This window comes from Homalodisca vitripennis, chromosome X (assembly GCF_021130785.1).
Source record: "Homalodisca vitripennis isolate AUS2020 chromosome X, UT_GWSS_2.1, whole genome shotgun sequence".
NCBI classification, from domain to species: domain Eukaryota; kingdom Metazoa; phylum Arthropoda; class Insecta; order Hemiptera; family Cicadellidae; genus Homalodisca; species Homalodisca vitripennis.
In genome coordinates, this window is record NC_060215.1 from 48,710,739 (window position 1) to 48,732,650 (window position 21,912).

A 21,912-nucleotide genomic window follows, 5' to 3' on the forward strand; every position below is an offset into this window, starting at 1 on the left:
AGACAGAAGCATGCAGTATCAACATTATACAATGCGATGAGTCAATAGAAACAAACTGTTTTTTAGGCAACACAGCAGAGAAAAATGACAACCTAACAATATGCCATCAAAACATAAGAGGTCTGATTTCAAAAATAAACCGGCTGAACCATCTACTATATGAAATATGTCCCAGCCTCTTAGCCTTAACAGAACACGGTCTCAAGTAAAGTGATATCGAAAACACAAACCTTCAAGGATCACTCTCATAGCTGAATACTGTAGAAAAGAGCATAAATTGGGGGGAGTTGCTATTTATTGTAAGGACAGCTTAATAAACAGTATAGAAGCTATTGACATAACTACTGTGAATAAAAAATACTCGAGGCTGCAATGGCTCACATAACAATCAGAGGGAAGCATCTCTACCTCCTAGGTATTTACCGCCCTCCTGGGGTAAACATTCAAACTAGCTTGGACATTCTATCAAACATCCTGGAACATAGTCAAGCACATAGTAAGTTGTTTATTATGACAGGAGACATAAATATTGATAGATTAAAACCCAACCACCCCGACCACATAATGCTTGACAACGAGCTGGCAACACAAAAGATAAGAAGGCTCCCTTTACCACAAACTCGCATTACACCTGACACAAGCACTTCAATTGACTGTACAGTATATGCGCTAATATTCCAGAACATGACCTTAGTGCAACAATTTTACAAACTGGACTATCAGATCATACAGCTCAAATTTGCAGCGTGTATTGTAGTAAAAATTATACCAATACACAAACTCTACGGTGACAAATGGGAAGAAGAAACCTCAACCAGCTCAAGTCACTGCTTTCCATTAAAAACTAGGATACTGTCCACAATGCTGAAGATGCAGAGGCAGCATTTAATATATTTGAAGGAGTACTGAAAACTGCCCTTGACATCGCTTGCCCTCAAAGGAAGAATAAAAACAAGAGTAAACCAATTCACTACTATGACCAAGAATCAGCCGAGATGAAAGCTGCTACTTAAGAGCTCTAAACACCTATGAAATAACTGGTAAGGTGCAAGACAGAGAAACTATGATATATATGAAAACGATGTATGACAATAAACTAAAAGCACTACAACAAAATGAAAATACCCGGAAAATGATGACGTCTGACAACAAGTCCAAAGCTGTATGGGACCTAATAAATACAGAGAGCCATGCTAAACAACCTAGTAAAATCTGTCCTAAGTTAAACATTAACAATGGAGTGGTAGACAACCCTATTCAGGTAGCTGAAAAAATAAACACCTATTTTACTCATATAGCTGAACTGATGATACAGCAAAACAACCAACAATTGGTAGATTGCAGACTAGGAGATGATCTAAACACCCCTTTAATACAACTATTTCATCTGACTCCCACATCATGGAAAGAAGTCAAACAAGTAATACATAGTCTAAAAAATAAATCATCCAGTGGTACAGATGAATACTCTTCAAAAACTATAAAGCATTGCTCAGAAGAATTGACTCAACCTCTTATATCAATCATAAATAAATCGTTTTATCTAGGCCAATTTCCTACAAAACTTAAAATCTTCAAGGTATATCCCTAGCACAAAAAGGGGCCAACAACTGACCCCAAAAATTATAGACTCATGTAATTAATTTCTACATTTTCAAACATTATAGAAAAAGTTGTATTGAAGAGGTTAATGACATATTTTGCAAAACATGGCCTAATTACCAACTGTCAACATGGCTTCCAAAAGGGAAAATCAACTTTATCTGCCATCATAAGCTTGGTTGAGTCCATAATCAACAGTATAGAAGCAGGACAATTTGTAACTGCATTATTTCAAGATTACAGCAAGGCCTTCGACTGTTTGGGACACAATCTTATCTCCAAAATACTTGCAGCCTTGGTAGTAAGAGGCTTAGAAAACAAGTGGTTTGACAGCTACCTAAAAGGAAGATCATAAGTTGTGGAGATTAACCATACAACATCTAACCTCACTAGCATGTTCAGATCACACCCTAAACCAATTACAAGAGGAGTCTCAAAGGGATCTGTACTGGGACCCATTCTGTTCATTCTGCTGACTAACGATCTCCCAGCTCTAATTCAAAACAACAGTACCTGCTTCATAATGTACGCAAATAATACAACTCTCCTTTTAAGAAATGGCTCAGCTGAAGAATTGTATAAAACGCCATCGCCTACAGCAAATTAAGGGTCATTCCATGTCAATTCAACCAGGTCATTTCACCAAACACCTCAGGATTTTTATGAAACTTTGGTACATTTGTTCTATATATAGAGATTAATAACACCACCAAATTTTAAATTTTTATCTCACATACTTTTTTAGTTATGGCACTTTAAAGTTTGGTCGTTTCTCAGTTTCCGAGCATTGGATAGTGCCCAGTAAAACGTGTAATTAGGATAGAAAAAAAAATTCTCATTCACTTATTTGGCACCCAATCTTGGTGAAATTTTTAAGGTAGGTTTAATATAAGTATAAGGAAGTTAAAAAAATATATAACATAACCCTAAGCTAAGCATAAAATATTATAAAAAAAATATTTTTTGAACTTTTTACAATTTAAAAAACGGGAACATGGCTCAGCGTAAAATTAAATATCTCAAAAAGGGAATGAGATAATCAAGAAATTTTTTCCCCCCTAAATTATCTATATGAAAATGGGCTTTAATTTAAATAAAATAAAAGTTTTGTGTATTTTCTTCCTTCTATTTATTGATACCATTGAAAGTGACATTATATTACTTACGAGCAATGTGAAGTTCGCCTGGTTTCAATAAATGGGTATAGCTTGTTAAACAAGGATAAATTACATTTTTATGTTTGGTAATCATAATTCACCCTTTCACTGTACTTATTTTAAGGCTTTGAAAGTTAATGAACCATTAGCTTTTCAATTAATTTTATGCACTCTGGTGAGAATTGATATGTTCTTCCAGTCGAGGTGTGTGGAGGCTCAACCACTGCAAGGATGTGTGGAATCGGCACATCACATATATCATCTCGTTTTGGCCAGTAAAATGAGGGGGATGGTCCTGCTGGATGAAGAAATTTTACTGTAGCGTCTCCATCTTCCTTGGCAACATTTGTTATTATCCCAAAGAACCAAAGATTGTCGTATTTACAAGCAATGTAGCGTGAGGGGTACAAATCTTCTTCTCTTACATTTAAGGCCAAACCCTCTCCTTAAATTGTACGTTAGGCTAGGATGTTCATCAGTACTAATTCGCCTTGCTTCTAATGTTCCTGAAGAGTCCAAGGGTCTAAAGTTGTGAAAAACTTCTGGTACCTGGAAGAGTATTAAGGTTTTCAAAACGTGTTTCAAGCTGTCGGCGAACATCATCTGCTGATTCTTTTGAAATGAAATGGAAATTTATTTTGGATATGTTTGATTTACAAACTCGTAAAAGGTAGCTGCTGTTAGTATTTGATCTTGAAAGAGGCCTTTGAAGACTTGCTTTTCTCGCCAACCTTTTAACAGTTCCCCCAATACCATCACATTTCAGTTTTGCCGTGGCTTGTAGCAAAGAAAGACCATTGGCCTTTAATTTTGAAGTCTTTTTCATGAAGTGAAAGGTTCATGAAGTTGTATTTGTTCTTGTACTGTCCGGCGCAACCGTCACTGTAATAGTGAACATCCGTGACATTGGGATAATTTTCCTTGACATACTCTAACAGGGTTTCTTGTATTTTATAAACCATACAAACATCATGATTTAAGTCATCGGAGATTACACAATGTGATGAGACTATTTTTTCCTCGTCAACACACATGTTAATAATTACTGATGAAACAGTACAGGAGTCTGAGGTCCAATGATAACCCTGCACCCTCATCTTGAATCACAAATGAGAAATTCTCACTAAAGTCCATTGATATAATGGCTTCGTTTGGCGCACAGTTATCCTTTAAGCTTTTAAAATAGCTGGACTGGCTTTTTGCAATATAAGAATTGAGGGATCAGTTTTTCTATTTTTGTTGCCAACTCGTCAACAAATTCATCAATAGTTGAAGTTTGTGTTATCATCTGTGTCCTGTCTGTAGCTACCCACTGTTTGAATTCTATTCTATCATCTTCTTCATAGTTTTCAAACTTTGCTTGTAAGAATGTTGTCAGATTGTCTTTTGAGGGACATGTTTCACATCGCCTTAACATGCAGTTTTGAGTTGGATTTTCACATAAAAGAAGATTTTGTAGATCTTTGTGACTCTCTTCCAGTTGTGCTGCATGTATTAAGAGCAACACATTTTGATGAATAGTACACACACAAACAGAGTGTGTTCCACTAGCACCAGCCAGAACACACCATTTGAGACGAAGAGTACAAAACTTGGAGAACCCTATTTTTATGTCAGGATGTTCCCTTTTTGAAGTTTGCAAATATTTCATTGAGGTTACTTAAAATTAATCTTTTCTTCTCATATTTTTTCTTTTCCCAGGCTTACTACATCTTTCATACCTGGCAAAACTCTTGATTGCTCGTCGCTTTGATAAAAATTTGTGACCAACTCCACAACTTCAGGACTGAGTTTCTTTCCTCTTCTTGGTTCAGGTTCAGCCAAAAGTCCTTTTTCTTTGTACAATTTTTGTGCCTGTCTAGCAGAATAATCAGACACTTCAAAGGCATCTTTGATTTTTGTTCTCGACCAATTCAGTGATGCTGGAATCGTTAATAGTTGTATTTTCTTTTTTGATGAAAGTTTATTTACTTCACTTTTTATATTCTCAACAAGCAGGTCCATTTCATCTGCTTTTTGTTCAGCTGTTTTTTGCAATTTAGGTATTTTTTGGTGGCAACTGAACATCTAAAACTGTTTCAATTTTCTTTTTTACATTTTGATGCAGTTTTTCTAATTTATTTTGTGCATAACCAATTTTGGAGTTTTCATTCAACGCATGTAATTTAAGAGGTGAACAACCAATATCCGTTTAAAGAGGAATTTAGAGAATCAATAGCCTCTTCTTTTTTGTAACTGAGTTTCAGTTTCAGTCGGCAGTGTAAAAAGATCATCATCATGTGATTCTTCTTCAGCAATTGGTGCACAACTTTTCCCCTGGTTTTACCTTTAAACCTTTTGTGATACAGGCCTGACTTTGCTGAATACTTACAAACTCTTAAGCCATTTTTTAATGGGTTTTCTTATGTTTTTTAAAAGGATCACAACAGACTTTTTGGAGGAATTCGTACTTGGTCAAAAATAAAACTCTTATGATGCAAACAAATGTTAATTATTTCCTTATCATCTAATTCACTTCTTATTTTAATCAAGTTGAGATTTTCTTCAGACCAAATCACTAACATTTTCTAGCCCTTTTTTTTGTAACATAAGTTAATTTGTGGCATTCTGTCAGTTTTTAATAGCCCTATACTACACTTTATTGTCCATTTCTAATTGATTTAAAAGCAGGTTAAATTTCTCTTCTTTACAAATGCATCATAAAACAACGAAAATTTCAAAAATTAAGTTCAAAAATTTGATCTATACAAGTATATGGAATATCATTAATCTTTGTATTAATATTAGGTTTTTTAAAGATTGGCACCTTAGTTAAAAACTCAATTCAACACTCAGACACACACACTAACACAATATCAATAAATCCAAAGAAAGGTAAACACCACTTTATAACCACGCACAGCTTATAACACTGTTACCTCTTGGGACACTAGTAACAGACTGGCTCATAACTGTCAGATACACTGCCTAGAAAAGCAGCCCTGTCATGACATGAAAACCTCGTGTTGCAACTTGCCCAGATTAGGAGGTAGAATATCTGCCTGTTTATTTCTGTAGTCTAATCTATTTAAACATGAATGTTGACATTGAACTTAGGTACAGTACTGTGTTAAACTAAGCTTCTATATAAATATTATAATAATTATAATGTTTATATAGAACATTATAATTATTAAAATGTTAAATTAAAATTATTAAAAATTTTATTTAATTTTCATTAACAATCTGTAGCCATTGAGACTGGTACAACCTCGCTTTGATTGTAATTAATATATTGTAACTTGCAATGGCCTTAGTTAATAGAAGGAAGAAAATACACAAAACTTTTATTTTATTAAATTAAAAGCCCACTTCATATAGATAATTTAGGGGGGAAAAAATTCTTGATTATCTCATTCCCTTTTTGAGATATTTAATTTTACGCTGAGCCATGTTCCCGTTTTTTAAATTGTAAAAAGTTCAAAAAAATATTTTTTTTTATAATATTTTTATGCTTAGCTTAGGGTTATGTTATATTATTTTTTTAACTTCCTTATACTTATATAAAACCTACCTTGAAAATTTCACCAAGATTGGGTGCCAAATAAGTGAATGAGAATTTTTTTTTCTATCCTAATACACGTTTTACTGGGCACTATCCAATGCTCGGAAACTGAAGAAACGACCAAACTTTAAAGTGCCATAACTAAAAAAGTATGTGAGATAAAAATTTAAAATTTGGTGGTGTTATTAATCTCTATATATAGAACAAAATGTACCAAGTTTCATAAAAATCTGAGGTGTTTGGTGAAAAAATTATTTTTTTCTGGTTGAATTGATGTGGAATGACCCTTAAATGACTTGGCGATAAATCCTGACAAAACTACACAAGTGCAATTTAGCAAGAAAAAAGTCCAACCTGCTAGCATCCCCAATATATCAGTGCTTAATCAGACTAAGTTTTTAGGTGTAACTCTAGACAGCGGTCTCACCTGGACAGATCACGTAAACAACATTTGCAGAAAGATCAGTACAGGTATCTACATTGTTAAACGTATCAAATGGGTTGGCACTCTGGAAGCGGCAAAAGTAGCCTACTATGCATTAGTAGAGTATCACATTAGATACTTACTTACTTACTACTCTTACTTACTCCCAGGGCCATTTATATCGGAGGTGATATTTAGCCGCACCAACAACGCTCCTCCATCTTGAACGGTCCTCTGCATCTTCCTCTGAAGCGCCCATCTTCTCCATATCAGCCTTCACCTGGTTCCACCATCTCACTTTCGGTCTCCCACGGGGCCGTCTTCCTTCTGGGTTACCGTACATTACCCTCCTCAGTTTGCATTCCTCTTCCCTTCTCAAAACATGGCCTGCCCAACGGAGTCTTCTGCACTTTATTTCTCCTATTACATCCGTACTATTGTAGAGCTCCCTGATTTCTCTATTATGTTTTCTTCTCCATACCCCTTGTTCATATGTTGGCCCATAAATTTTACGTAAAATTCTATTCTCGAAAACTAGAAGCTTTTTCTCATCCTTCTTATTTAGCCTCCACGTTTCGGATCCGTACAAAAGCACTGGACATATAATTGTTTTGTATATTCTAGTTTTAGTTTTGTGAGAGAGAGATTTGGTTGAAAGTATCCTATTGCATGCATCACATTAGATACAGCCTCATAATCTGGGGAACCTCGTTAGTTAACCTTAAGAGAGTGCTTGTACTACAAAAGAAGGCAGTCAGGACCCTTGTAACCTTGAGCTGCTGCAAAGCTGCCGACAGGCCTACCAGACCCTAGACATACTTACAGTACCAGGAGGTTTACTCTTCATCTATGAAGCGATCTTACACGTAGACAAATTACACCTGCAGACTCACATGGACCACAATTACCCCACACGCCATGCCTCAAGGCTTACCCTTCCACAACACAGAACAGCCCTCTTCGAAAAAAAAACCATCATACATTGGCCAAGAATTTAAAAACCTCCTTCCAGACTTCCTCTGAAACCTGACAGGCAACCTGATAGACTGAAGAACGAGCATTTTTGCTTAAGAAACCTGTCTACAGTATAGAAGAGTTTCTGGAATCTGCAAATGCAAGAAACACATGACCTTCAACATTTAAACAACTTTTAACTCACAACTATTATATTACAATAATTGTATTGTAATAACTTTGTATTATAATCTGATAAACTACTGTTCTTAATGATCATGTAATATACTATACTTTGACTTTGACTTTTTGATGTATAAACACCTATCAAAATAAAGTTAGCGTTACCTGTATGATATTTAGCTGCACAGATTTAGGTACACAATATTAGGTATAGTCACCCATGCCCACTCTAAATGCTATCTACTTAAAATTAAAATTCCCCCTTTTTTGAACTATTGCGGCAAAAATTTGAGCTTAGTTTAAAATTCTTTATATTTAATCTGTCAATTTCATAAGATTTCATGTCATGTTCAGTCAAAACTACTATTTGAGGTTTAATTTCATCAAGAATGGCTTCAAATGGTTCTATTCTTTTAGGCAGATTTTGGATATTTTGATGAAAAATCGTAATGGTTTCATGTTTCCTGAAAGTAGTTATGTTACTGTTGTCGTCCCAATCAGAGAGCAGGTTAAAGGGGACAGAGGGGAAGCACTTTTCCGAAACAGAGAACTACATTCACTATACTGCCCATTCACACCTTCACAGACACTAAACAGGAAACTGTTTTCCCTCTCTGTAGTTATTGATGTGAAGTCTTCTTTGGTTAAAAGATTAGACTGGATAGTAGTCAAGCCTTGGTGTTTTAAATTCAAACTTTTGATCAGTCCCGCCAGTTTTAACTGCAAACGCTTCGGGTGAGAGATTATTTATCTCACGCTTGTTGTCGTTTCTTGGTAATAGTTTAGCTGAACCACTGATGCTCCATGAAGATTGAGCTGCATCAGTTGCCATGTCAATGATAGAGGTGGGGGGGGGGGGGGGGGGCAATCCAGTTGTGCTTCTGTAATATTCTCAATTTTAGAGCCCAAATGAAAATAAATTCCATTTCTGAGCTCCTGAACAAATTCAACAAAAGAGAGCCCATTTATTAGCATTATCCTTGCATTTTCATAATGGACAACTATGTGGATTGAAACAGCTGTAGATATAGAGAACTTAACAAGCTCAGCAGCAAAATTCTTGGGTGGGATACCATCCCTAACACACCCTAGTGGGGAACAAATAAGATGTTTTAAATAATTATATTTTGACATTAGACCATAAACTGTTATACCCATATTTACCTTTTGACAAGACAGATGACCACTTAAACACTCTGGTGTTAAGGGTTTTTGTAATGCTTTTTTAAAAATCACTGCAACTGCAGCGCTTGAACTTCTAATATTATTCATGTCTCTTGAGCTGCAGTGTGCAATAGCTACATTTTCACAGTATTTGTACTTTTGAATAAAATTGATCATATTGTCTTCAACAACCCTAATGCTTTTACCAAGTTCTAAGTCAGGCTGGGGAGGATTCTTCTTCAGAGGCAATGAAAGTTGCAAGTCCTTTATGAACTCAGTGTTGTGGGGAGTTTTTAATTGCTTTTTATCAAGATAATTTAGAAAATCAATTATCTTGAAAGCTTCTAATTCTAACTATAGTGTCACTCTCTATCCTCAATGTAATAACCTATGCACATGAGAAAAATCTTACCCGAGGCAGTGACGTACACCAACATTTAACACTCACTATGATACAGGCTTTACTCTTCCTCAACACCATTCTACTCAGTTTGAAGAAAAGCCATCTTATATGGGAGCAAAGCTGTTCAACTGCCTGTCCGCTGATATAAAGTTTCAAGAAAATATTAAGAAAACACTGAAAAAACATCTATTTTATTCAATAAATGAATTTTTATCTTGGGAGAACTGTTGACATAAACCTAATGTGATAACTGACACACCTAACTTGTTTTTTTTTTCTAGTTATTTAATATTGTATCTTTGACGCTAATGTTATTCTCTATGAATTGTGGAAATAAAGTCTATTGTCTTTAGCTAATGTTCGTTTTCTTTATAACTTAAGTGCATGCCATGCTGTGTAAAATTAAATCTGTCAAAAGCATCAAAGTCAATTAAAGCAACATTATCCATTCTCAAGATAATTTCCCTTATATAGCTATTATCCATAGCAATGTTATCATGCATAGGGTCGTTATCGTGTAAATCAAATCGGGTAGGGATTGTTGTGACACACACTAGCCTAGTTCTACGCACACGTTTGAGATTTCTTTCCATTGAATTGAGGGCTCGATTTTGATAGGTTGTTTGTCCCTGCCAGTAAAACCAGAGTGCGGTTGATAGATCTTGTAGCTTGACTATACACTTCACGACTTTCAGCACCTGACTTAACAAATCCGTTTACAAGAAATCTTCCCTAACTGCATAGCCCAATAATCTCTGGTAGCCTTCTTCCTTGACTGTTTGCATATAGTTCAATCTTTTTGTTTTTTATAATGTTTTGTTCTGTTTTATGTGCAAGGATTTTTTTGTAGGGAACAAATTTTGTTGTATGATTTATCTGTTTGTTTTTCTCTTTTGTATTGCAGAGCAGAGTAATGTCATAGCAATACGACGAGCAATTGCGATTATAACAATTGTATTGAGAGGTTTTTTGAAATAGTTCAGAACCTCAAATCTATTACTTGTGACTATAGGAACAGCTCTCTTGGAAGGTGAAGAGTATGACTGATGAGATTTCTTTGCTGTAACTAATTCATAGTCGGAAGGAAGTATTGACATCAGTAAGTTTTCTCTGAGCTTTGGAGCCAAAGATAGTTTGACTAAAATTTTCTTTTGTGCTTTGAATGAAATCGTCAGTGGTATCAACAAGTTTTTGAGTTTAGCATTTGAGTTGTAAAATCAGTCTTATGTAAGTAAAACTGCAAACTTCCATAAATCGCTAAAGCCAACTCAGATCTCTAACTCCAAACATTAAACACATTGATATCTGGGAAATTTTTAAACATTTTATAAAATGACGCTGGGGAATGGTAATTTAATATATTTGATCAAATGTATTCTATAACTAGAACTAAATAAACACCACAGTCTTTACTATTTTGTTGTTATGGTGTTTTACAACATCCTATATGTAGGTCCTGTTCATATATGTTCTAGTGTTCTAGCTGTTCTAGTGTTCTGTTCTAATGTTGTGTCTAGCTAGTTTATTAGCTGTCCTAATAGCTGAATGGAAGTTGTGGGATCCTAAAGAATCAAAGTGACAAAATTTACACAAGGACTTTATATATACGAGGAGGCTCCAATGGGAACCACTTATTTCATGTTGAAGGCACTCCTGAGTCATTAATTGGCACCGGTATAAAAGATTTGGTCTCAAGTTTAAGTCTAGACAAAATATCTTCCCTATCTGCAAATTTTTTTGCTGTATGACTAATAGAAAAGTTCATTAGGGGAGACCGGGGCACTATTGGACGTAATTTCATGTTTCACTTTATGCATTTTTTCTAATTATGAAAACTGTTAGTTAAAAATTTTTAGTTTTTTTGCCTTGTGTTTAGTTGGTCTTCTAGAACCCCACAACAAATTTTCTAGATAATTTGAGCACCCTTTTTATGTGGATTATTTTTTTTTTATAAACCTCTACATTTTGTCCAAATTTGCCCCGTCGGGGCAGTTTTTGGACAAAATGATTTTTTATTGGGGCACAATTGGACAGTGCTAAAAATTGGTTTAATTGGACATAAAAATAACTCATTTATAGGTTTCAAACATCATCTATATTTAAGTAAACATATATACAAACTTTATAACTGAAAAAAAAAAACAGAAGACACACGAAAAAAACTATTTGAAATTAAAAGTAGTCAAATTTTCCTTGAAAACAAAGCAGTTTGCTGCTCTGGATGTCCCACCAATTATATCTGGTTGTCGCAGCTTGAACTCGATGTCTTTGGTTTCGACAAAGCTGACTTCAACATTTTCTGGGAAGTAAAACTTGTAAGAGTTTTGGTTCTTTTTGAGAAATTTCACACTGAAACCATCAGTCACATGCTCCTCTATTTGGCCAATAAAGTGGTAGATGGCCTTCTTAGAAGCAAACTTTGTCAGTATGAAGTCATTTGTGGCATAGTTTTTATCAGGAAGGTAATCAAACAGTTTCTTCTTCATCCTCAGAAAAGTCTTCAGGACTAAGGCCTCCATCGTCTAGTTTTATTTGTATCTCATCTTCGTTGCTAGATGAGTCATCTTGATACAGCTTTCTACAGGCCCCCTCAGTTTTTTTCTTCTTACTTTCCTTTTTTACTGCCCTCTCTTGTTTTCTTTTTTCCACCAACATTTTCTTATGTTCTTTTTCTTTTAACTCTGCTACAAGAGCATCTTTTCTCTGGAGTATCAGTCAGAATTCGCGAACGACCTTTTTTTCGGCCTCGCCTTTCCTTTCCCTTAGGAACGTATTTGGGGTAAGGCATGACATCCTCTGGAGTAAGCGTCAATGTAGTAGGTCTTTTAACATTTACTGGTTGTGGCGTTGATGGGCCAGGTACATTCGGGTCAATAGTTGGCTTGTTTTGATGATTGTGAGCCTTGTGGGTCGTCAGAGCTTTGGCTATTTTCCATCAACGGAAAAAGTCACATGACGTACCAGGCACTGGATTATGGTTGTTGGTTTCTTCTACTTGCGATGACATAACACGGTCAGTCACACTGGCACCCTTGAAATCATTGTCAGTGAACACACTGCGGCTGAGTGGATAGATTCCAGCTTTACGAAATCCACTTTTGATGTTAGATGCAGTGAAAGATTCAACAAATGGTTTAGCAGTAAGCTGAGCAATTTCTCGAATTGTAATCGTATGACCAGGATGTTGAGATAGCCAGAGATTGAATTCAGAACGTAAGCGCCTTTTAAACGGACTAAAAAAAACTGCTACATCCAGCGGCTGACTTTTGTGCGTTGTGTGTGGATGGCTAGTGATCATATGTATGCCATGATCTCTGCTGTACATCACCACATCCAAGCCAATGTGGGACTCATGATTATCCAGGGTTTAAAACCACGGGGTTTTCTTCTTTAGAACATTTTGTGGCCTTTTGGATATGTTTAAGCGTCTCTAAAAGAGAGCTGATGTCATCCAACCAGAATCAGAATAAAGAGCTTTTGCTTCCTTCAGGTGCCCCAATCATGTAGGCAAAGTTTGGGCGTTTTCTGGGGAAAATGTAAATTGGTGGCAAGTAAGTCCCATCGGCGCATATGACGGCACAGAAAGTTATTTGCTCCCCCCTCTCTCCTGATACGACTTTGGCCCACCTGTTTTTGTTCCCCTTGCTGCAATCACTTTTGGCGCCTCCAGCACAGTACTTATTTCCACTCTCGTCTAAATTTAAAATTCTTGACGGAGGAACTTCTACTTTTGCGAACAAAGCTTCTAGGTTGTCAAAATACGTTCCCACGTTGTGTTTATTAAAGCTAGTGTTCCTGGACATAACTAGTCTTTTCTGCTTGGCGAAGTGAAAGTCCTTGATGTCTCTTCATAAAATGGATTAGCCATTCTTCTCCTGATAAGCCTGTAGTACGCCATTTAGCAGGTATGCGTTGATCGAGATTCAAAGCCAAGGCATATTTGAAGGCTAATTCCCTGGCCATCATGTAAGTTAGGCCATAGTTCATTCTGGACCTTTCAATGCAATAGTCTGCAATTTTTTGTTCTTGTTCAGGTGTAAATACTTGTCTTTGAGAGTATTTAGTGTTATAAACAGGGGCCATATCTTTCTATAGTAACCTCTTTTACTGGCTGGTGCTCATCTTCAACCTCTTGAAATAAAGTTACATTTTCATTGCCCACAGGCTCATTGACATGATCCTCATTGTTAAGCTCATCAACTCCATTACCATTGTTAGGCTCATTAGCTATAAGACTATTCTCATTGTTGACTTCCTTTTGCTTTACTTTGTTGAGTCTGAAATGTAGGGTCGACTTTTTAAGCCCATGGGCTTCGGCAGCTTCTCTAATGGATCGGTAGTTTACCATTTCTATAGTCATTTTAATGCCGCTACTATAGATTCTTCAGAAATATTAGCCCTGTCTGTTTTCTTTATATACTTCCTAACCATCTTTAACCTGGAAAAACAAAAAAACAGTATGTAGCAATGACAAAACATAAATAATGTTTTTGTCCAATTGTGCCCCATACTTTTGTCCAAACTGCCCCGAGGTAGGTTAAGATATAAAAATTGAAGATTACAGAAAGGAAGTGACATAAACCTCAAAATGAAGAATTCATTGCATAGTCAGTTAAACTAACAATTCAAAATAATAGGACACAATTGTTTCAGGATAATACTTACTGTGAAAGAGATAAGTTTGTGAATATGCAAAATCACTTCATTTTGGGTAAAAAACATAAAAATATGAACTCAATTTCTAAGAAGATGTGCCACAATAACCAAACTTTCCACAGTGAAATGTGACCGTCTCAGGCATACCAAAATGGGAAATTGAAGGGAGACAAAAATTTCCCTCTAGCTATAAAAGGCATTGTCCAATAGTGCCCCAGTCCAATAGTGCCCCGGTCTCCCCTAAATGAGTGCAATATCTTTTGTCAATAACTGTATCAATGTTACTGAAGTAGGCTGAGATAGCATCATCTGGTACCCATTCACCTTCCAACAGTGAAGCAATATAAGAAATTGTATTATCAGATTTTTTACTTATTGTCTCTTGATGTTGCTTATCTGGTCTTACCAAATCCCCTCCTATGGCTGTTCAAAGACCATACAGTCTGTTGAACTATCCAGGGCAGAAGGATTTGGAGAGGTTTTACATGAAAAATTGGATAATGAATTCCGTGTCACCTTTTCATCAGCTTCAGAAGCCTTTTTTTTAATAAGGCTAAAGTTAAAATCTTCGACTTTTAAAGGAAGTTTATTTTTTACAATATATTGGGATTATTCTTTTTTTATCTAAACACCTTTCCTTTAGGTGAAGATATGTATATGTCAATTTTTCAAGGCACTGAGGTCTTTTTTCCAAATAATTTTCTTTCTACTCCATCCTGGAGGAAGTAAGTGTTCATTTTCTCCAACCATTTTTATTTATTTATTAATATTATATTTTAATTTATATTGTAAAATTATTATTGATTACTAATTTTAGAACAATAAAATCTAAAGCAAAATCAAAGTCCAAAAGCAAAGAGTAGTTTGTGTTTGCTATCAGTAAATAGTAGACTCTGTCATTTATCAACAAACAAGGTGGATAATTATTGTTTCTGATTCCATCATTACATGCCACTGTCAAACATGCTCAAACAATACCTTATCGACTTGCATGAAAGTTCTAAGTTCCAATCAGTCGGCCGTCATAAAACCTTATCTTGAATTACGTATTACCTTCATCTTGTTTTGTTAAATATCATCAAGTCAAATAATTCCATTGCCTTTGTCTTCAAAAACTCCTCATAAATATTCTTTTTGAGGTTGAGTGGTAGAGAGGGCTAAATACCCCTAACTCCGCCTCTTAAATAAAGGCATATTTCATTTCATTCCATTTATTTTTAATAACTATTTCAAACACTAGAAATGTGTCCCTGTGGTAATAAATTAATTTACATCACCATGTGTTCATTCGTTTCACAAGCCTAATCTCATGTGAATAAATTTCACATTTAATATAAACTCATTAATTTTCATTTTAAATAATAATTTATAACTCAAACTTGTAAAACAGTTATATAAGGTTATATAAAAATATAAAATAAGAATCACTGAACTGGTACACTTAAAAACTATTATATTTTGAAATAAATGGAACAATTAGGGAATGCTAAATAAGTAAGTGCACTTAAAAAGAAATAAAAAAAAAACAGCCTATCAAAAAAGAAACTATCAAACCAAGAAACCTATATGGGCTGATATACCCCTTTCTCACATATGAGGTAGTTATTTGGGGATGTGAAAGTGCATGCACAAAATTCATTTTAAAATTCCAGAAAAGGTCATTGAGAGCAGTTTTTGGGAAAACTGTGTAGAACTTCATGTAGGTCGCTTTTTAGGGAGGCCAAAGTTCTAAAATTCACATAGATTTATATTTTGAACTGCGTGACATTTGTTCACAAAAACCTCCACCTTTAAATCACCCAATTCCCAACATCGTCACAATCTATGTCATTCCAATATAATTACCATTCCTGCCCATAGAACAAGTAAAAAAAATACATTTATTAGTCAGCGGCACTAAACTCCATAATGCCTTCCCAGTCTCTATAAAAACAAAAAAAAGTCCTTTTCTTGAGAGATAGGTCAAGCGGCATCTGGTACAGCGGGCTTATTAGAGTGTCAGGGACTTTGTAGAGTGCTCTGGTCAGACTAGTTTAATCTCAGATGAAGGCCACCTGTATAAGCTTAAGTTTATTTTAGCATTAATAAAACTTTAGTGCTATTTTAATTAGTCTGACTTTGTTTTTATACTTAATGTAATTAGGTTATTTTGAATCACCTAATTATTACATATTATTGTTGATGCTGTTTTGCGGTGTTATTCTTTCTGTCAATACAGAATTTCTGAGTTCTTAGCTCATAACCACACACTAGGCGTAGGTAAGACTAGAATTTAATTGGAAGTATAATAATGGTTTTGTTTGGCACCTTGGCTTAAGCAGAATTGTTAGTAACGTACCAGTTCTTCTGCGCCTGGAGAACATAATAATATTTCGTACACTGCCTTACAAACACAGGCAGTTATATAAGAATATAAAATAAGAATCACTGAACTGGTACACTTAAAAACTATTATATTTTGAAATAAATGAAACAATTAGGGAATGCTAATTAAGTAAGTGCACTTAAAAAGAAATAAAAAAAAACAGCCTATCAAAAAAGAAACTATCAGACCAAGAAACCTATATGGGCTGATATACCCCTTTCTCACATATGAGATAGTTATTTGGGGATGTGAAAGTGCATGCACAAAATTCATTTTAAAATTCCAGAAAAGGCTTAAGCACTGGAAACATAGACACCAAATGAACAGACCCAGGCTGTTTATTAGGCTGTTTGGTTATGTGCATGGTAATTAATAGGACTCATAGGCATATCTAAGATAATCTAATGGTAGGGGTTTACCACTAAATATTTTCCGTACCTTTAAGTCAAGCTGGGTTACGGGAGTACCCCTGCTCCCTATCAGGTAAATGTTAAATGGTAATGATATTAAAAATGGTAAGTTTGACAGCTATTTGAGAGCATTATTATTATTCTTATTTTATGCTTTTCAAAAACAACTATAACATAAAGAAAATGTCACTGTATTAATGAGAATAACAGAGGCTTAGGAAATGGCTATATCTTAAGAACTATAAGACATCCTCCACCTAGAATTTATACATTCTAATATGAGCTTCCAAGTGTTATATATTTATTAAATTTGTATAAGTGGCAATAGCCTAATTTAGTTTCAATAATCATTGAATCACAAAAAGTACTTGCTCTGCCGGGACTCGAACCCGGATCTCTCACTTGCCAGGTGAATGTGCTATCATTACACCACAGAGCTCTTATTTTTTACGATTCAATTATATTGTATTTGGCCGTATGTCACATATATATATATATATATATATATATATATATATATATATATATTACATATATTTTACTTTGAAAATATTTGCATGTATTTGGGTTACTTAAATAATGTTTTTACATTCAAATATTTAAAAAATGTAAAACCATGTAAACCCTGATAAAAGTATTGTGATATAAATTGGCATGTATTTTTATGTAGGATATATTTACTGTGTATACTGCACAAATTTTGAGACATGAAATTAGTAATTGTGTATTTTTTTACAGTGGCTGAGCGGTGGATGTCATTACGTGAGAGAGTAAAGAGGTGGTCAGATGATCATGGTCTTCGGCTAAACTCTGATAAATGTTCTGTTTGGTTAGTAAAATGGCTCATCTTTGAATGGCCAAACGGGAAAGTGCATGGCTGATGGTTGTATCCATGTAGACGGTAAGCCTTTGACTTCATGTAGAATCAAGAATCAAGAATTTATTCAACAAATTACAAAATGTACATTTTGTATAGTTGACGTCAATATTACTTTCTTAAGACCAAGGTATTGATCTGTCATAAGCATATTTCAATAGCAGTATAATTTAACAGAAACAATGACTAGCCTAGCCTATAGTTATTCAATAAAATTTAACAATAGATAATGATAAGAAATGTAATTTAACAATTAATATAGTATAACAATAAATAACAAGTACAAAACAAGGAATGTAACAAGAATATTCTCAGTCACAATCTAAAAGCTAATATCAATATCAGTCGTAAAGAATTCATTCATACTGTAAAACGGATTGTTTAGTAACCAGCAAAAACTTTTTGTTTTAAATCATTTTAACTCACCACAGTGGGCTTCAGCTGGTAATCGATTAAACATTTTTAAACCAATATATGAAAATGACTCTTGTGACTTAGTTAGCCTAACAAGAGGTAAATCTAAATTATTTCTATGTCTGGTTAAACAGATTAAAAACAGTGAGTATCCTTTCCTGAATGAACAAGGGTCTACAATGGGCTCTATAATTAGAGAATGTGATAATTCTGAGTGCCTTTTTTTGCAGGAGCAAAATTATATTTACTTCATGATCACAGCCCCATAATAAAATACCATAACTTATAATACTATTGAAGAATGCAAAATAGGCCACCCGTAAATAGTGTCTAGGATACATCTTTTGAGCTTACGGAGTAAGTAAATTACTCTAGAGAGCCTAATGCAAACATGGCTAATGTGCACACCCCAGCTTAGTTTGGGATCAAGTTATATGCCTAGTAATTTTACATGATCACTCAATTGTGGAAAGCTTAACTCATGACTACTTAAACCAAAAATAATGGATTGAGTTTTACTGTTATTTAAGAGTGAACCATTTAAAACAGGCAGTTAGACACGTGAACATTTAGATAATCCAAACAACGATTACTACAGAAAAGAGTTGAGTCATCGGCAAAGGTTACAGAATTACAATTTTACAATTTAAATTAGACGGCAAGTCGTTAATCACTACTAAAAATAAGAAAGGGCCAAGGACCGATCCCTGAGGTACGCCACTCCTCACTCCCGCCACCTCAGAGAGCCTGTTGTTGTACAGGACTTTCTGGGTGCGATTGGCCAAATAGGTCCGAAAAAAGTTATCTCAACACCCCTTATACCGTAATGTCCAAGTTTTGTGATGAGGATGTCATGCGGAACACAGTCAAAAGCCTTTGAAAGGTCACACATGGTGGAAAGTGTGCTTTCATGCTTTTCAAAACCATTCAAAGCAGCAGAGACAAGGGTTCCGACTGCATTCACAGTTGACAAGCCCCATCTAAAGCCGAATTGAGATTTAGAAAACAAGTTAAAAGATTTAAAAAAAAATTTTTATCTGGTGTATCACAGCCTTTTCTATAATTTTTGAGAAGATTGGTACAACGGAGATCGGTCAATAGCTTTCAGGACATAAAAAATCACCTTTTTTGAAAATAGGCACTACTTTTGACAATTTAAGACTTTCAGGAAAAATACCATACACCAAACTTAAGTTAACACAGAGGGTAAGGGGATACAAAATCACAGACAGCACTTCCTTGATGAGATCACTGCTGATATCATAGATATCACGACTTTTGCTTTTTTTTAAACTAAGCACAATATTTGACACTTCCTCACTAGACACAGGCCTCAGTGTGAAATCATTTACATTGATGGATTTCTTCTTGACCGTACTCGTAGCATCAGCAACAGATGATGGAGCCCGGTTACGGACGTCATCGACGGAGGAGACAAAGAAGTCACAGTAGATCTGCGAGGTCAGCAAGTTGGCCAAAGGAGTAGTTTTCCCTACTGTTGAGTTCTTAATAAGCTCCCAAGCCCTTTTACACTGGTTGGGTGCTTGAGCAATGTAATCAGCATTAGAATTTAACTTGGCTTGTGTAAGAGCTTTACGATAGCTGGCTTTAGCTTCCATATATTTCTATTTGGTAGTTTCTACAAAGACATTATATCTTTTCGTCCACTGCCAAAAATCATACAGCTTTTCAACTTCTATACGCTTTACTGACAGTTCATGACTGTACCACTTAATTACAGTTTTTTTATTATTCCTGGGCTTGACAGTCCTTATATGGAAAGCATTCCTTCATAGCGTCCAGAAAAGTTTAGAGGAACTTATAAAAGACATCATTATTATCTCCAGATAAAACATGACCCCAGTTAGTATTAGCTAGAACTGATTTGAAATATTCCACTTTCGATCTACTGAAGTCTCTGATTAGCTTAGGCCTTGGTTTTTCGTGATCTGGTGTGAGGTATTTTGCCAAACAAACAGTTGTTAGCAGAGCATTGTGGTCAGACAAAGGTGGTGAGAGAACTTTGGTATTTATATCTTCAGTTAGGTCTGTAACTACATTATCAATGCATGAGTCACCACGAGTAGGCTTAAAGTTCAAACAGCAACAATTTAAAGAACGCAGGTTGATTGTTGATTTTGCCTTGTTTCTGATCAAGAAATTTTTATACATACACAGGCCTAAAAAGCCTACTTTTGTCAAAAGACAACTAAGATGGATTTTACAACAGTCCTTTAAATTTATATGTAATACTTTGAAGGTTCTTGGCATCACTCGTGATTGCCAACTCGACTTTTCTTACCAAGTGAAATCCATATGTAAAAATGTTACAACCAAGTTGAAATTTATATCTAAGCTAAGCACAATACTGCCAGTCTCTTCTAAATTAGAAATTATAAGATCAACAATTTTCCCATTAATAACATATGCCCTTCCAACCTTTGCTTTTTGTTTAACACAGGAAAACGTGATGGTTCTCACCCGCTTACAGAATAGGACATTGAGATTTGTTTACGGTTTGAGGAAGTTTGATCACATAAGCGAGTACCGATTAAGTGCTGGGATGATGGCAGTAGAAGGTTGCTCCCATCTTCAAACCGTTAAGCTTGTACCGTATGACAATGGGGGTGGTGACTTCTGAGGTCGTAGTAATAAATACTTGAATTGCAAAGTTTACTTATAAGTACATTTTAATTTGTGAAACTTACAAGCACCACTTTTAGATGGTAAAATTAAATGTATGTAATGCCACGTTGCTGCCATTTAGAATACCAGAACTAAAAATATATTTCTGCTAGGTGGGCCTAAAATATCCAATGTTCTATGGAATTATGCTTACGATGTTTTACTTTATAAAACATTAAGATTTTACTTCCCTTCGCAATGTGTAGACTCACAACCCGGTTGTCGGCGTCTTGGCACGAGACAATGGCGCTGTAGTCTAAGAAGGGTTATTTCTAGTCGGTGGTTACTAGAAGATGAGTAGAAGTTAAGAAACTGGTAGCCATCTACTCAAATAATATGTGCCCTGTGAGCCGTGAGACACGTGGGACACGTAAACTCGCGGACAAAGCGCGCGAGGTCTGCTCGGTCACATAGTTGGGCTGCTACAAAGGGTTAGAAGAAAATATTCATCTGCGTGCCAATTAGGTAGTTACTCCGCTGATAATTTAGTTCCGGAACATTGGATAAAAATAATATTAGATTATACTGGCTGACTAGGTTGCGAAATTTACATTATATGAAATTTAATTAACTAATTTACGGTACAAGCTGATTCATAAGGTTCTTCAGACGGGAAGGCCAGAATATCTTAGGAGAAAGCTGGTTTTTAGGCACGAGGTGAGTCGGCGCTGTACTCGACAGGATGGTCTATTAAACCTACCAAGGACAAGTTTAGAGACAGGGAAAAAAGCATTTAGACACTTTGGACCAAAAAAATATAATGCTCTGCAAACTGCAATAAAAAACCTCAGCCTCTTAAAATTTAAGAAAAGTGTTACAGGCATATTTAAGTAATAAATGTTACTCGTAATTTTATTATTGTGTGATCTATGTATAATGCATTTTGTACACTTTGACAGGAGTTGTCATGAAAAGCAGAGTTTGTACTTTGATGAACGCTCGACCAATAAAGAGTGAATTGAGCATTGACGCAGCAGAACCTCGGTGATGAATAAATATGGACATACAATGTAAGCTTCAAGTTAAATATTATTTATAAAGCATGATATTTCGTTACTTTGGTTGTGTAATTTT

At 35.2% G+C, this 21,912-nt stretch overlaps 1 long non-coding RNA gene across 1 annotated transcript in view; it reads left to right on the forward strand.

Annotated features, from left to right (window-relative positions):
- Positions 1-21,912, forward strand: part of LOC124368985 — a 28,897-nt gene that overhangs the window by 4,472 nt on the left and 2,513 nt on the right. The window contains exons 2-3 of the long non-coding RNA XR_006923028.1: positions 17,601-17,869; positions 21,738-21,848. This is a non-coding gene — a long non-coding RNA (uncharacterized LOC124368985). The remainder of the gene's footprint in view (positions 1-17,600; positions 17,870-21,737; positions 21,849-21,912) is intronic.